The sequence below is a fragment of the Phyllostomus discolor genome, chromosome 3 (assembly GCF_004126475.2).
Source record: "Phyllostomus discolor isolate MPI-MPIP mPhyDis1 chromosome 3, mPhyDis1.pri.v3, whole genome shotgun sequence".
Taxonomy (NCBI): Eukaryota; Metazoa; Chordata; class Mammalia; order Chiroptera; family Phyllostomidae; genus Phyllostomus; species Phyllostomus discolor.
Window position 1 is genome coordinate 63,101,125 of NC_040905.2, and position 12,014 is coordinate 63,113,138.

Below are 12,014 nucleotides of genomic sequence, written 5' to 3' on the forward strand. Positions count from 1 at the left end.
CCATGTTCAATTTGAGGAATTTTAAATTAGTGGCTCAACTGTGGAATAATAAGGGAAGTTCTCGGTTTGATGTGTGTGAATTTACACTAAGAACTTTCGCATTTGGCCTGGTTAACAGTAAAATGAACTGTTTGAAGAAGAATGAAGAAAGATATTATAATCAAAATAAAATTAACCCAAATCAGTGGCAGCTGCAATTTGCTGATGTTCAGCAAAAAATATAGAAAACAGGTCTCAAGTGTGATCGTTGGAATTGTGGATGTTGTGTGAAGGAATATTTTTTCTATTTCACTGTTATTACTAAATCATTGCTGCATTGGGTTTAACTCATACTGTATAAATTGTCTAATGAAGAATCATTTCTTTTTTTTAATGAAACACAAATGTTGAGAACACCAAGAAACATGGGATAATAATTGTCTAGTTAGTAACAGGCAGTTCTTCAGACCTACCAAATCAAACTCTGATTAGGGAACTATAAACGTGCATTTTAAAGAAGCACCCACATGATTCTTTTGCGCACAAATAGGTTAGTATCACTAGAAAAAAGGCTTTTAGTAACCGCTGTATGTTGAACTCTTCCAGATCTTAAGGAGTCCTACAGGGCTGTTAAGAGAATTGTGGTGGTTGCAAACTTTGCTCTGGTATCAGTGGGAAAGGTAACGTTATGACATTGTAGCTTGAAGTAAAATTATGACATTGCTTATTGAGAAAGCCAAAAAAGCCTTCTGTTGACTGTCCTGGAAGGCTCAAGGATACTTGGAGCTGCCAAGTAGGTTAGGACAGAAGCTGCTTTGGAACTGCCTTGGGGCTTGCTGAGTGATTCTTGCCAAGTGATGGGGTCCACAAGGACCTGAGGACTGGGGTCCTGGTTCCCTGAGAATTGGACACTGCCCCATTAAATGATATTTATTTAGTATCTCTATGATAATTTTAAAGTCTAAGTTTATAGTGTGTTTTCGTCCTGTATAACCATGTTTTAAATGGTATGACAGCTAACTTCAGTTATAAAAACAGTAATAAATCCTTCAAAAAGCCAGCAGTAGCAAGGCTCACAAATGAGGAAGGCCCACAAACCACATTCTGTCAGGCCACTGGGAACACTCAGAAGCTTTCCAAGGGGCACCCAGGCAGAAAGGTGGTTCTCAGGGAATCAGTTCCATAATGTGAATTTTGCTCATAGTCTCTCTAAACATGATCTGAGAACACTCGTGTGGTTTAACAGTTATACAGGCTCCTCTTTCTACTTTGCTTTCAGTTTACAAAGACTAGCCAACCTCTGTCCATGGCTAATCTTACTATGATGCAATTCCTGGGTTGAGAAAACCTCCATGGTGCAAATAAAAAAAAAAAAAACGTGAAATATTGTTGTTGGCACTGAGAAACTGAATGCCTGTACTGACTGGGTGACTAACCTTTTTTCATTTCAAAATAATTTCCAAATCTTGGCTTTCAACAAAATTAAAGGAAGGTCTAACCAACAGATAATAAAAAATACTTCTTATTGATAGATTGCTATGTGATTTGGGGCATATATAAGTGGCAAGGAGTTCAAAGAATTGAGTAATGTTACTAGAACAAAACTCACTACATTCCCAATTACTAACTTATGGACAAAGTTTCTCACACATAAGAAATAATTAAAAATAGAAATAATTGAAGCTGAATCCTGACTTATTTCAGAAATAAAGAGTTATACACAGATATGTCAATTAAAAAATAAGGCTCATTTATTTCCTTAAAGATACATAATGTTAAATAATTTAATTATCAACATTTATGATATATTTATGTTATTCTGATCAATTGTGTATCAGTGATTGTAGTAATAGTGCAAACCAAAATTTAAAAATGCTAGGTGACCTCATGGTCACTGGAAATTAAATTTTCATTTCTATTTTTATTTCTATACATATTTTTATTTTAAAAAATTATGATAAGGTAAAGACACTAAGCTATAAAATATATTAGGTTAAAATTCTGAGTGAAAGTGAAGTAGGAAAGAAAGAAAAAAATTCAAACTATTCGAAGAACTTTCTTTTTCTAATAGTTTTTTTAGTGTACATATCAAATCCTTATGATATAGACATTCCACTGGACATGTTTTAAAATGTAATATAAGAGTTTTAAGTATCAATTTTTATAAAGTGCCAAAAATTACATCACTTGCCACTATAAATGGTATCTAAGTATTTTAGATATTTAAAATTTATTGTATAGATTTAAAGTTTTAAAATGTTGGGGAGGTATATAGTTTTCAACACTATTTGACAGGACACAGCAGCAAAACATTTAAAAACCACTGGTCAGCCAGCAGTAACCTGCAAATCTGCAAATGTCTGGATTGTTAAATGGTTGTCACACTGCAGAAGTCGAGGTTTCTGCCCCACCACGGGTTCTTACGAAGTAGCTCAGAGGTGGAGCACATTCCTGAGACAGACCAGGCAGCTGCAGGGGCATTCCGACACCAGTAGCCCATCAGACTAGTAGACCTTGAGAAGTACACTTTGATCTAGGCTTTCTTTCTTCCCAGTTTTGGGGAACACAGTGAGTCCTGAGGTGTAGATTGATCTGTGTGCATGTGTTAACTTGCTCTGCAATTTGAATTCTTAAATTTGTTGGATGAGGTTCCCCAGTTTATTACTTTCTTACTGTTGTCCATATATTTCCTCCCAAAATCCATCCATGAAAACAGTTTGAAGCCATGTAAGAAGCCATAAAAACTCCTGAAGTTCACTGAGTACGGATTCACCTCTGTTGTTGTCTACTTGGACATTCATTCATTCATTCATTCGTGGCCTAGAATGGCACTGAGGACCTGAAGAAAAATCAGGGAAGCTCCCTACACTCAAGTAGCTTCCAGTCCAGTGAGTGATTCAGCCACTTGAACCAATAATTTTAGTACATCAAGGAAACTTCAAAACAAAGAACAAAAGGCTTTAGAAACTCAAGTTAATAAGCTACAAAATCTGCCATGAAATTGGAAAGGTTTCACAGAGGAAGAAACGAAGCTAAATTTGAACCCAAAACAGCAACATGAGGTAAGAACTGAGTAAATCACTCACCATAATCCATCCATCTCTCCATCCATACATACACACACACAATACAATGTGAAATATAATTCTTACACTAACTACCTGGAGTTAGTGCAGACATCACAGGTTGAGGGCATGGACTCCTAAAAAAGTTACCCTCACTTCAGATATCAGTCACAAGTTTGGGGATTCCCTGCCAGCCACACTTCTGATCAACTGGCTATAAATTTGGGCATTCCTATAACCCCCTTCCCCATTTGATAACTTACAAGAATGACTCACAGAACTCAGGAAAGCACTAACCTTACAATTACAGTTTTATGAATGCAAATCAGGGACAGCCAAATGCAGACACACATGGGTGAGGCCTGAGAGGGTTGCAAATTTGGAGCTTCTGTGTCCTCAGGCTATGTCACCATCATTGGTGATATGTACCACCAACCAGAGAGCTCACCTGAACTTTGGGCAGCTAGAGTTTTTACTGGAGTTTCATTACCTAGGCGTGACTCTATCATTGGCCACATGACTGAAGTTACTCTCCAGCCCCACCCTTCTCACCAGAAGTAGGACAGATGTCGTGTGGCTCAAAATCCAAAATCTCTAATCACAGGTTGGTCTTTTTGGTGTGACCAGTCCCATCCTGAGTTATCTCATTAGCCTAAACTCAGGTGTGGTCCCAGGGGCCTACCATGAATAATGAAGATACTCCTATTCCTCAGGAAGTTCCAAGGGACCAGGGACAACCAAATTCTTTACTATACAAAATTATTCTTAAAATCCTTTCATTGGGATTCATTACCTTTAGGATATATATCACCATGGCCCTGTGTGATCATATTTCAGTCATCTTTACGAGTCTTATCTCCTCTTCACTCCCTGCCTAACACATACACTGGACTTTCTGTAGTTCCTCAAATACATTATCCACTTTCCTTATGACCAGGCTTTTCCACATGATATTTTGTTTTCCTGAAACAATCTCCATTCCCAAATTTCCTTAATAAATCTCACAAATATTTTGACCTTAACTCAAATATCACTTCCAGAATTTTCCCTGACCTCATCTAACCTCCCAGGAAAGGTTTCAGGTCTTCCTGCTGTATGGCTTCATAAAATCTGCACTTGTCTTTCATAGCACTGTTTACATATGTAATTAAATGCTTAATTGCATTTATTTCTTTTGTGTGTGTGTGTTCTATATTCTTATTTTTTCTTTTTTTAAATTTTATTTTAATCATTGTTCAAGTACAGTTTTCTGTCCTTTACTCCCATTCCTTTATACTTGTTCGTGTAAACCCTTCCCCTTTTCCCCTGAAATTCCCTCCCCTCTCCCCTGTGGTCACTGTCAGCCTGTTCTGTATTTCAGTGTCTTAGGTTATATTTTGCTTGTTTGTTTGTTTTGTTGTTTAGGTTCCTGTTAAAGGTGAGATCATATGGTATTTGTCTTTTACTGCCTGGCTTATTTCACTTAGCATAATGCTTTCCAGTTCCATCCATGCTGTTGCAAAGGGTATGCATTTATTTCTTATCTTACCAATGCTTCTTAACTTTTTGTCTTTTCTGCTACAATGAAAATTCAGTAAGACCAGGTACTACGTCACGAGGGCCTAACACAGCACCTTGAATATATTACTTGCTCAATAAATAATTGTCAGGTGAAAGAAAGAATGGAATTAACATATGAGTAAATACTGCTTCTAAGCATTACTAAGAGCCCTCTACCTTTCCAAAAGTGAAAATGCCCTGATCTGCACTATCTGTCTCAAAACTTTTAAGATTTATGTACAGGGACTCTGTGACTTATTAGCCCCCATAGGATGCCTGACCCATCATTGCCAAGCCACTACAGCCAGCATCTCTTCTGTCCATCAGCCCCAAATTACACTTTCTCAGTTCCCAGAGAGCAACTTTGTCCCTGACTCTGGAGATCATGTCAATTGTTTTATTTGCACTCTACCTTTTCCAAAATGAATCGGGGTCCATTTCAGAGTCTGTAACATAATATAAAATATAAGTCTGTCATATGAGGTAGTGTAAAAGTCTATAGATAATAGTTCTGACTTAGCAACAAGTCACAAATATGTGAAGATTTACTTCCCTGAGGCCTTTATTGATGTCAACTCATAATCTCCATCTATGGGGTGCTTTTAAAACATACTGATGTTCAGTTAAAGCAAAATCTCTGTCTGATAATTGTCAGGCATTGCTTTATTTTTTTTTTTTTAATTCCCAGGTGATTATCATGTGATTATAGTTGTGGCCCATTGGAGTAGCTGTAGCATGCGTCATGGTCATGGCTGGGTACATAAGTGCACCCCTATTGAGAGTATGTGTCATATCTCCTAGTTTCCTAATTGCTCAACCTGGTTAAAACACAAATATATTATCTGAAATGGGGTAGTAACTGTACAGAAAACTTTTGGTTGGCTGTCCCATTCATAAAATCCCTTTCTCTTAGGGTGCCATTGATATATACATACAGGGTTTACCCTATTTGTATATTGCACCCCATCTTCCTGGCCATACACGATTAACTCAGAGAGTGGACACTTAGACTGCAACAGTCCAATGACCTCTCTTTAGAATTTGAAGTTTGGAACAAAGTTAGAGCTGAGTGGTAGTGTGCTAGTATTGCTTTTAGTAGCCTTTGTCAATGCCCTTGGTATCAATACAACATGGCCATTTTTAGCAGCCAATGTCATCTCATCTGGTTTGTAAAATTTGTGAAAACTTACCAACAGGCTCTCCGAAGCCACTGTGAACCAGTTCCAACACATGCATGGACTTGAGTCACTGCAACATCAGACCCTCAATTAAATTCAAGCACAGTTCAGGCCTGGCTGGCATAGCTCAGTGGATTGAGCATGGGCTGTGAACCAAAGCATTGCAGGTTGGATTCCCAGTCAGGGCACATGCCTGGGCTGCAGGCCACGGCTCCCAGCAACCGCACATTGATGTTTCTCTCTCTCTCTCTCTCTTTTTCCCTCCCTTCCCTCTCTAAAAAGAAATAAATTTTAAAAATCTTTTTTAAACTATTTTTAAAAGTTTTTATTTATTTATTTTTAGAGAGAGAAGGGAGGGAGATAGAGAGAGAGAAACATCAATGTGTGGTTGCTGGGGGTTATGGCCTGCAATGCAGCCGTGTACCCATGTACCCTGGCTGGGAATCGAACCTGTGACACTTCGGTTCGCAGCCCGTGCTCAATCCACTGAGCTACGCCAGCCAGGGCAAATTTAAAAAATCTTAAAAAAAAATTCAAGCACAGTTCCTACCCATTTCCTGCGATTCCCAGAGCTGGGTAACCCAACTCCTTAAATTCTATGAGACAGCGCTCCTCCCCCATTCATTTTCCTTCCAATACACACATATTTTGTTCTACTTAAGCTACTCACAACCAGTTTTTGGTATGTGTGATAAAAAGAACCTAAGCCCTGGCTGGGTCGTTCAGCTGGTTGGAGAATGGTCCCATACACCAAAACGTTGTGAGTTTGATCCCCACTCAGGGCACATACCTAGGTTGTGGGTTCTGTCCCTGTTGGGGTGCATAAGGGAGGCAACTGATCAAAGTTTTTCTCTCACATCTCTCTCTCTGCCTCTCTTTTCCTCCTTCCCTTCCTCTCTCTCTAAAATCAATAAAAAAAAACATAAAATAATATTATTTTGTCATTAATGGAATAACATTTTAGTTTGAGTGAGTTTATCAGATGCTTAAGTCCGTAAGAGAAGTAGGAAAGCATTTTAGAGGGCAGGCCCAGTAGAAGAGTCCAGCAGGCGAGTGCTGAGAATCCAGATCCTAGCTCAAAGGCAATGTGTGCCTTTGGGAGATGGTGAAAGAAAGTACAGGTACCTTGCAGGACAATGGAGTGCAAACAATAAACCTTATTTTCAGAATCCTGGGGTGGAAGGGAGTCTCAGGGAGAGTGGAGGACAGTGGAGTGCTAAAAACAACCTTATTTTCAGAACTCTGCTCAGCATGGCTTCTGGCACTCTACCAACTTTGGAGAGAATTGCTCAAATATTTAAAAAGGAGTATTGATCTACACACTTTGGAGGCTAGGTTTATTCATTTACAAGGACTCATGTTCCATCTTGTAAAAAAGCTGAGTTACTGCAACTTGGAGGAGTAGGTAAGAGAGGCAGAGGAATCAGGGACAACAGTCAGGGATAAGCCTGGGCACTAAGGCATTCTCATTCTCAAGGTTTACAGACCTGTCTACAGAAGAGTGTGTATATTTAATATTTTGAACTATGTATGTTACTGGGAGAAAAAAATAGGTTCTAATGCTGATTATATATAATAATTAAGCTGGGAATAGAAAAATTGATAAAAATAATGATGTCAATGTGAAAGTAATACTAATTACAGTCATTTATTCAAATGCCTCACCATTTTGGCTTAATTATGTTGCAATTTATTAATTGTATGCACACTAGTAGATATTACTTATAAGTTTGGCTCTTCTATTTGATTAATTTATTCTTTAATACTTAACTCACAAAGTTTAGGCTGATGTGGCAGGTTTGCCTAGTCAAACTTTTAAAAGTTATCAGAATTATTGCCCATATCTGCCATTCTCTATGTAATCTTGGGGTAGTCACCCCTTCTGGCCTTCCCTTTCCACAATTGAAAGTGACAATTAGATTAGATCATCCCAAAGAGCCACTTTGGCTCTAACAGTCTATGAATCTAGATATATTTGTGCATGCAAATTTTTATATATGTTCTGAGAACAGAAGGAAATAAATTATATGAATACATGATATAAAATATTTGGATTTTTCTTTGAAAATTACATATAAAATAATGTTCTTGACAGTACTAGTGTAGCAAACAATCAGGCCATAATTTAATCCCAGGAAAAAACAGTGCTTGACGTACCTTAGTTGATAAAGTAGGAAGGCAATAGGTCACACCAATGCTTGTATCAGTAATCTAATTTAGCCATAAATAAACAGAACCCAAAGGAGATCTCCAGGAATTTCAGAGATTATGTATACTTTACTGGCCCAGTGGTTCTTAAACACTGGTGTTTGTCAGCTTCAGCTGTGAATCATGGCACATTCAGAGGTTCCAGGTCTTCTTGTGATAAAGAACTCAGATTTTGGGAGAAGTACCCCATGAACTCTTTAAGCCTAATCTTCTGCTTACTATAGATTGTAACATTAAAATAGAAGTTCCCTTAATCTATTGAAATGAACCCTTACATGCTTGAACAATAATAAGAAAGTAAGCAAGATTGATTGATCTTGCTGATTTTTAAAATAATTCATCTAATTTTCTGCTAAATGTACACTTCATCATTTGCATATTTAGTCTAGCAACCTAATAATGCCAGCAAGACTGATACACGTGGAAATGGACTCTGATGAAGTTGCACCAAGTGCAAGCGCTTTAGTACAGCTCTTTCTACCCTTGTGTTCTTCTGTTATCAATTCTGTCTCCTTAATGTAAACACCATATTTAAATGCGTCCTGATTAAAATTTTATGACTTATATAGTGTAGACTTCCCAGAATATTTTCCATAGAACATCAGGACCACAAGATCTTCTACCATTCTGTCCAGATAGCCCTAGGAAATGCTGCACATGTTTCTTTTTCTTGGAGATTTATACTGCATGTTGGTATGTGAATAAAGACTCTTGCAAAAAATAAAATTTCAGAATTAGACTTCTCAACCCTTTCTAGGCCACTGCTTTCCCAACCTGTTAGTCCACAGAAACCTCCCCTCACCCCCCACCCCAGCATACATGAGCACCCCAAGGCATACATTTTTAAAATGCTGCTCTAGAGTCATAGACGTAATCACAGAGGTTGAGGAAGTCAGAAAATGATTAGTTCAATTTCCTCTACTTTTCTTTCTACTCCTTCAAAACAACCTTTTTGACTTTATTTCAATTTTTTTTCTATTCACCCCAAAATATACACATGAATATGCAAATAGCACCCATGAAAATTATTTCTGATAAAAAAGGGCTTTTAGGTTATTAAAATCTCAAGATACTTAAATAATGGTCTATATTTAATTAATGTTTTATAATAACTAAATAAACTTTTCTTCTAATGGAAGAAGGCATGACTCGGAGAGTTGATTTATCTGAAAGTAATTTCCTAAACAATAATTTTCTGTTGAAGCATCAATTTGAGAAGGGGGCAAACTTGGTTTCCCTAAACAGCACTAGGCCTTGCCTCTTTTCACTGGCTAAGAATGAGCAGGGACACCAGCATCTACAAATTAATTAGATTGCAAACTAAGCACTAAGGAAAAAGGAAGTCTAGAGCCCTCTGCATACTTAGATCAGTGTTTGGCATGGTCTACTACTGTAGTTAACCTGGACTGCTTGCTCCATAGGTAATGTCAAACATTTTTCTGATGCCGCTTTTCCTTCTGCTCCCAGCCTGGGCCCTACAAGTTTATGTCTGAGCAGCCTGCAAGCATGACACAGCAGACCTACACAGAGATGCTAACTTTGCTTTATGTATTCAATCCAGGACAGTGAGCACAATCCCTGTTTGCCTTTTGAACCTTGGAACTGGAGTGAGTGCAATGTCAGGCTGCTCCAGTATGGAGGCCGCAGATGCACAGTGAAGGGGAGCCAAAGACCACACAGCTGGGAGCCTTGTGCTGGGGTCAGCAGTGCAAGATTACTGCGGCTAAAAATGGCAATGAAATTTTAACCTTTTCTCAAGGAAAGCTGAGGCACATAGGAAAAAGGACAAGAGCCAGAGGAAATACAAATGAATTAAAAACAGGAAGTGCAAAGGAGACCAGTGGCAAGGACAACACTGATTAGAAGAGGTGGTGTGGAGAGCGAGCAGCAAGTCCTCAACAGCTGAGAAGAGAGAGAATGATGCATACATTCAGAGTGGTTCTGTCATGTGGAGAGGTGGGCAAAGGGGCTCCGGGTCCTCAAAATGTAGCAGAGAAGGCATTCATTCACCATTCATTCATTCACTTATTCATGTAACAAGTATTGAGTTCTCTGTGTGGAGGAAGCTTAAACTTGATTCACTTACAAACTTACGCTGCACACCACCCTCCTCCAACGACCCACCCCTGGTCTGTTTTAGAATGCGCCAAGGAGATTAGATTCCCTGATTTGCTCCAACGAGTAGAGTGTTGCTAAATATTTTCTGGCATTATGTACTGAAGAGCATAAAATCTGGCAAAGATAATATAAATGAATAATATTGCTTTTATAAGAAGGGAATGGACCAGATCCCTGCCTCTAGCCTCCCCCATCAGTGTGTACCATAAATCTCTCTCCACCTCCAGACAGTAGACAAATCCTGAAAGATGGAATCTCAGAATTCAATAGGAAAAATCCTGCTTTGACTCCTAAATTGCTAAAAGTGAGTCTCTATCATTGGGTGGATTTGGGACACAAGATTGAAGTCAGTTTTAGGAAGACAATAAAAGTACAATTTTTGGATATCTAGGTTTGTAGCTTAAGTTATATTCTTAGGTTTATTCTGAAAGAAATATTGGAAAGAATTCATCTCCAACATTTTCTAGTTAAAATTTTAGGACAATATATGTACTTGTATGTAACAACAACCAAATGGTACTATGTTTCCATAAATATAATTTAGTGCTTTTCTACTTTGGAAAAAATAACTCAGTTTAGATGCAAAGTTTATATTTAAGTCTGATAATTAAAATAGACTTTTTAAAAAGCTATGTTGCAGTCCCATAGTTTTTAATTTAGTTTTACAATGTTCAGATGGTAATGTAAAAGATGAATACATCCATTTTATCCTGACAGGGAATTATTATTGACTTAAATTTAATCTTAGTTCTGTAAATGCTGCAGGGATTTTTCAGAGCGAAACTGTTTTAAATTATCTTATGATTCATCTACTTTGAAAAATGAGTATACTCTGCTCATAATAAGGCAGAATGATATGTAGTAGACTATAGATGACTTTAAATGTGATTTTCTAGAGATATTTTATTAAAACATTTCTCTTGGGTGGTTAAAAATCATGTTTTTTGATTCACTTTAGGGACAGGGTTGGGAAACTGGACTGAGTTGGTAGTAGGCATACTTGTTCGTTTATTCATTCAAATACAGAGTTAAATAGATAAGGGTTCAAGGACAGAGGCTTTGCTAAAACAAAGAAGAGCAAATCAGTCTTCAGGTCTGGAAGTCCATTGAGGAAGGAAGGGCCAACTGGTGTGCTCTAAGAACAGGACTGGTTCCAGGGAAGAGACTGTTGAAACAACCTGTCAGCAGAAGGTAGGGATTTAGAACAGGATCTGGACTATAATAGAAACAGATGAGATATCTGCAGGGAAATCTGATTACATGAGGCTAAGACAGGGAGGTGAAAATTGCCAATCAGCCTCACACATATTAAGAAAATGTACACTGCAGAGTCCAAAACATTATCCAAAAGTCAGTTCAATGGCTTGTATACTTATCTCTAGTTAGAATTGTGTGCAAAGGACAATGCCAAGAACTGGGAGACATAAGGGCACCTGTGAGGTAAAAGGGGCAGCTATGAACAACCTAGTTTGGCCCAGGGGGCCCATTTACTAAGCAAGGATTTTGATAACATGAGTTGTATTTTATTCATGTTGTAAACTAGGGCGCAAACTTAGAAAGGCAAATTTCTTTTCCCACACACGCAACTGGCAGATGTAAATTTGGAACTCGAAGTAAAATGTTGCTTTGAAAAGATGGTTTTCTCCATGTGGTATTTTAAAATTTGTTTTGTGAGCAGAGTGCCTAAGATAACAGGAGACAGACAATGTTACAAGTCTGAAGACAATGATACAAATCACTCTCAAAGTACTTAAGAGTTCTGAGAAAAGATAATTTTCTGTACCTTAGAAAGGGATGCAAAGTAGTGCACACAGTGAATAGAGGTAGCAATTGCATTTGTGCCCAAATGGGAGAGCATTCTCTCATAAACGACAGTAAAAGATGAATTTTTGAAGGACATTACCTCACTGGAAAAAAATCTGTAATC